Source organism: Papaver somniferum, chromosome 11, assembly GCF_003573695.1.
Source record: "Papaver somniferum cultivar HN1 chromosome 11, ASM357369v1, whole genome shotgun sequence".
Lineage (NCBI taxonomy): Eukaryota > Viridiplantae > Streptophyta > Magnoliopsida > Ranunculales > Papaveraceae > Papaver > Papaver somniferum.
The window spans coordinates 127,411,299-127,417,650 of record NC_039368.1 but is presented as its reverse complement, the minus strand read 5'-3'; positions in this window follow the sequence as shown (position 1 = coordinate 127,417,650).

The window sequence follows — 6,352 nt, the reverse complement described above, 5'->3', positions numbered from 1 at the left end:
GTGAGCTGAAGATGTTTAGATATCTCATCTTCGTTGTGGCCTGAAAATGAAGATGAAATTGCTATTTTTTCTCAATATCAGAGATATTGTCAGGTAATGTTCTTTCAGTGTACTTGCAAATGTTTCGAGCTTATTTTGATCTTTTTCCTAGATATAATGATGATAACTAAAGTTAAGTATGGATTAGAAGGTATTTTTATCTTTTGACAATGGTTTGTGCTTCAAGATGACTTAAGTTTTCTTTTACCGATCAAAAAAAAAGACGACTTAAGTTTTACTTGTGGTTAAAGGAAATTTTGGTGTTTCCATATGCAAGGTACGTAGCAATGATCTTCGGTTTTTGTCACAACTACCTGTAGTTTTGTATAAATAAAAGGCATTTTAAACTCTACGAAAAATAGTTATAAAGTATGCATGGTGATTTCCTCGCTGTATAATGCATCCATTTTGTTTGCAGCCTTTGCGACTATGTGTGGTGGCATATCAGGTACGACTTTTGTTTTAATTCTATTAGACAAAAGCGATAATCAAGTAAAATATCTTCTTTATATCCCTCTATGCTTATGAATCATCAATACAGTATTGATTATATTAATTCTCAGTTACACCGGTAAATATTACTTGCTATCTTAGCTCAAATGGAAGAGCACATGGTTCTCAACCATGTAATTGTGGGTTCGATTCCCACAACTGACATTGTAGTTTGAGCGGATTGAATCTCTATATTTACCATTGAACATATTGGTAATGCATTATGATGCACCACAAATAGCATTGTAGATTCTTTTTTTGGTTAATGAAATGCAAAGAGTATAATACCAACCCAGAAATGTACAATTGTAGGTAGATATAGTTTGATAGATCGACAACACCACTAACATTTAGTGAATCTCATTAAGAAGATCATCTGTAAAATGCATGTAGCAAAATTGTTTTTAAGTTCTTGCACTCATATATACTTGTGTTTTTTTCTTGCTTGATTATATTGTTTTTTTTTTTGAGAAAATTAATTATTTGCAGTAATTTAAATTGGACATCAAGTAAATGTGTATACTTTTTCAAACAAAAAAAAAGTAAATGTTCATAAGTAGTTGTATCTTAGCGTCAGTTGTGAACTATCATAGTACTTTCAAAATGCTTACTGAAGGTTGGCAACTATCTTAGTACTTTCAATGCATTTTCAGCACACAGAATACTTTAATTAACTTAACCCCGTGCAACACACGGGAAAGATACTAGTTAATAGAATGCAAATAAGCGTTTTGTCATACTTTGTTTAAGACTAGTTGAGAGCTAATTTAGGACGTGAAATGGGCTAGCTAATCAAATAGCTGTAATTGTAATTAACCAATCAATGCTCTCCTTCCTTCCTAATCAAAATTCTAATTCCTTGTTTTTAAGGTTAATTAGGACCTATTTTTTTTTGTTTTTAATTCAGTCAATGCGCCCTTTAATTTCTCCCCAATTTTTTTTTATGAACAAAAAAAACAAAAAGGAAATAAAACTCAAAACATTCCATTAACGTAGACCGGCCCTTAAATGCCATTTCAATGCTAAAAAAAACGGCTATTTCTCTTTAAGTCTCTTTAAGATTATGTACAGAATGCATGTATATATATCTCCAAGACGTACAAAAAAAAATGATTAGCAGATCTGTAACTGGTGATATCTTTTTTGCTCTATGATCAATATATTCTCTTTTATTAGTTTTCTTTATTATTTTTTATTCTGATTTTCTACTTGATCTATGCAGATATGGTGCCAAGAACTTATGACACTAGAATCTAAAACATTTCAGATGGAGAAATTCAATGGTTTTTTCTTAATTATATTCGATTCCATCGCAATGGTTTTTTCCAGCTTGGAATATCGCGACATTAGAGCAGTACTTACCGTTTACGTACACTAAACATATATTTTTGCTTGAAAAATAGAGCTATCCAAATGTTCATATATACATACGTTTTTTCAAAAATATTTAAATTGGGATTTAATATGGAATATTTTTAGTTTCTTTTGAATATATTCTAGTTTTTAAGTTTGATTACTCGAATATTTTTCAAATAATCGAATTTAATTACTAGAATATATTTGAAATAGACTAAAATATCTCTATTTGAATCCTACACATTTATGTATTGATGAAACCAGATTATATATGAACAAGTAGTGTTAGTGTTTTCAACCATTGCTAAGTTGGTAGTATATTCTATTAGGAGTGATCATGGAGGAGAAGAAAGTGATATTAAGAAGTTCCGATGGAGAAGTTTTGTTGTGGAAAATAGTATTACAATGGAATCGAATATAATTAAGAATATCGTTGAAGATGTATGTGCCGACAATGGCATTCTGCTAAACATGAACAGCAATGTGTTGGCCAAAGTTGTCACATTCGCCGAAATGAAAAGTACCAGTTATGCCGACTTTGTTAATCGCAACAAGCATCTCTTGTTGGATCTTCTTTTTGCGGCGGACTACTTGGATATGAAGAACCTTCGGGCCTGTGAACACATAAATGTCGAAGCTATGCACGTGTTCACAAACAATATTCGCATACATTCTAATTCTGAAATTGTACGTCGTATATGTAAAGGGAATGATTATATCGATTCATCGACTCCAAGCCTTCGAGCTTGTCATTGTCTAGTCGAATATTATCATAAATAATGTTCGTATAAAGGGGTAAACAGAGAATCAAATAAAAATGTAAAGCACATCACGTTCAACGCTGAATATAAAATGCTGAAATGTAAATAAGACAAAGATTTACGTGGTTCGTCACTAAGGCCTACATCCACGGGGCTGGTGTTTCACTATGTATTGAATGATTACAAAGATAGTCGAATGACTTTAGAGTACACATAGGTCTGCGGAAGTAGGAGATCACTTACTCTTCCTATTTCTCTCTCCTTTATTTTCTCTGGATTGGTCGACCCCTTCTCTCTTAGTGGAGAGGGGTATTTATAGGGTTGGAACGTGGGTCCTACTTCTGAGGTGTCGTTGCAACCTTATCTTCTTGTGCTTTGTGCCCATTACGCAGAGGTCTTCGGCATATGCTGCGGTCTAAGCTTGAATACGAAGGGTTATCCTCGCTTATTCCACGAGATGATTGACACGTGTATATCTCTTGGTATTTAATGCGGGTAGATGGACGTCCGCTCGTGTCAGACAAGTGTCTCTTAGTCTGGTCACATCTGCGTCAGTCAAACTCTCTCTCAGCCGTTGATCTGGGATCTTCCTCGGGATTGGATGTACTAACACTAGGGGTGTAAATTCGGGCAGGCCGGGCCGCCCGGCCGAAAAACTAAGACAGGCCGGGCAGTCCAGACTTAATATTTATGAGCCCGTAAACAATTTCAGGCCGGGCAAAAGTAGATAATTTGCTACCCAAAGCCCGCTTTTTATACGGGCAGGCCAGATCGGGCCGGACATGCCACTATTTTTTTTTTCAGTTTAAATTTTCAAATGAACGATATTAAATTTATTTACTTTTAATACGATATCCTTTCCTTTCTAACATTGCATATCGTAAGTGATAGTATTATTTTATATTTAAATTACAATGACAAATTTTAAATTTTAGCCTATAATAATTAATTAATTAGAGTACAGTAAACTTTCTATAATAAGAAAATATATTACCATTAATGTTTTGAAAAGGTTAATTATAAGTAAAAACAACTATATACTTTATTTTTCTTGACACAAAATTGACAATTATAAAATTATAAAGTTTAAGTCTTTTTAAGAGGATATTAAATGATTAATGGCACATAGAAGGCTTTCAGGCCGGGTACCAGGCCGGGTATCAGGCCGGGCATCATAATTAATTGCAAAGCCCGGGACCGCCCAATAAATTAATCCAGGCCAGGCCGGGTGGCCCATGACGGGCCATAACAGGCTTTTGGCTACTTCGGGTACAGGCGGGCTCGGGCGGGTACAGGCAGGCTGAGTATTTTCGGGTATTACTTACACCCCTAACTAACACCCAAGGGGTATTATCTGGTGCTCCTCTTTGCCATCATACCCCTGTGATCCTATATCCCTGACCGTCAGATCTGCTGACCGGTGACATTTTCTGATGAGATGCTCCTCTAGGTTATGACGGCTTGTTATCATGTTTTGATATCTCGCTTTGCATGCCTTCCACGTGTCTCTTCCTGTACACGTGGTGGATGATGAAAGGTGTACATACAATTTGCCCCTCTTCTTCTGACTTGGGCGTATTTTGCAATTTAGAAGAAGAAAGGTCGTCATACACGTTTTATCTCTCCTGAAATAACTTCCCCTATAAATACGCGGGCACGTTTCCCACTTTTGCATTAATTTTCCCCATAACTGCTCCTTGATACGAGGGACATTTATTGTCTTCTCTATCTTTATAAATAGGAAAGAGAATGTGAAAAAAAACTTTTATCCTCTTCTTGTCAGTGTTCATCCTTTCTTTTTTTTCTATTCTTGTTCTTTAGTCATTTATTATCGTCGTTCTTGTGAGGAAGATAACAACATTCAATTTTCTGTCTCTTTCGCTCTCGACTGCTGCTGCCCCTGTATCCAAGATAACTTGCTTTTGATATCTCCGATCCTTCTATCTTTGACTGTGGTTGGTGCTTGTCGTCCTCTTTTATACAGGTATGGGGTTTTTCATTAGCTGCTCATCATTGATTTACCTATTTTTCTATCCGTTTGTATCCTGCTGTTGTATTCTTGGCTTTGTGATGAAGAACACACATGTCGAAGCATATATGCTTGCCCTTGTTCTTTGTTACAATGTCCGTGAACATGTATCTAAGTATTATCCCTGGAGTCTGATGGGGTATTTCTGGTTATTTTTAGTTTTTAGGGTTTTTGATGTTAATCCGGATGAACCACCAATTATGGGTTTTTTGATCTTTAGTGATCTCCTCGTATTCTTCTCTAAACTGTGTTTTTTTTTCTTTCCTTGTAGATATGTCTGATCGTCCGCGAGCTCCTTACCAAACCGCCGTCTAGTCCGCCAAGATCCCCTCCACGTCGAGATTCTGACAGATCTCCACTTGGGGAAGGTTCTTATAAGTCTTCGCAATCATATCCTCGGGGTCATAGGGTTTCATCTTCCTCTGGTGCGAAGGTTTTGCCTACTAAGAAAGGGGATTTGCCGAATGGTCCTTCTGGGTCTAGGTATGCTGTTAACCGCGCCCCTTCTCGTCCTCGTGAAGATTCTAGGAGTACGCAGGCTCCTCCTCATGATGACTCTAGGAGTACGCAGGCTCCTCCTCCTCGTAATGAAACATTGGATGTTCCGCCCCTTCGTTCAATGGCTCCTCCTTCAGTGCCTCTGCAGAAATCTTTGCCGCCTCCTCCAACGGTTTCTTTCAAAGGGAAGTACTCCAAGGGTACTATGTCGAGAGATGATCCGTCTAAAAATCTTCCTTCTAAAATAAAAGCTTCGAATTGAGTCCTACTTCAGATTCCGCAGACGAAGAAGAAACTGCCCCCGTGATACGCAACGTCTCAGTTGGTAAGAAGAAGGTCACTTTCAAGCATATTGATCTTGAGATGTTCAAGGAAAAACATGAGCTTCAAGCTTTTGAGGTTCGCTTCTATGCCCCTGACGATGATATCACTTACGAGCTCCTTGCTAAGTATCAGTTTGATGAGTTTCATCTGTTGACTACGGTTGGATCCTTCGAGGCGGGTCTCATGTTGCCCCTATATAAGTCGGGTGACTCCTTTTATTATGACGTGCTGGCTAGTCGCGAAGGCTCTTCCACAAACACTCATAATCGTTCCGTGTCACAACTGTCTGGGAATTATCTTCGTGCACTGAAGGAATGTTACATGCAGAGCAAGGGAGAGACTATGATGACCTGCTATGTTACAAATCCTGCTGAGAGATATTGGTACACTCCTCAGAATTTTAACAGTTCCTTTGGGGATTATGTCAACAGTAGAAACTGTAAGCCGTGGAGTGTTAGTCTTCGTAACATTGCTGCTCCTCGTGGTGAAATTCTTCTTTTGAGTGAGGTGAGTGATGCCAAGCTGAAGTATGTTCCTGGTACTGAGGGATCTGCTAAACGGAAACTCTTTCCTGCTCGTGAAAGGATTAAGCGTGATCATGATTATGAATGGCATGCTAATGTTATTGAAATAGTTGGTCCTTGGGCTTATGGTTGAATTCCTGGTACGCGCGGTTGGCGTCCTTCTGAAAACAGCAAGCCTCGTGAAACTTCTCCTGCTCGTTATGGAGATTTCTTTCCTTAGCGTCTGAATTTCGCGGGCATGAATTTTCCTTACGCTCTTGATGTCGTTTATGGAGATGGGGAGGAGGGTTCTGGTGCTACCCATCCACCGAAGAGTGCTGCTGCTACCA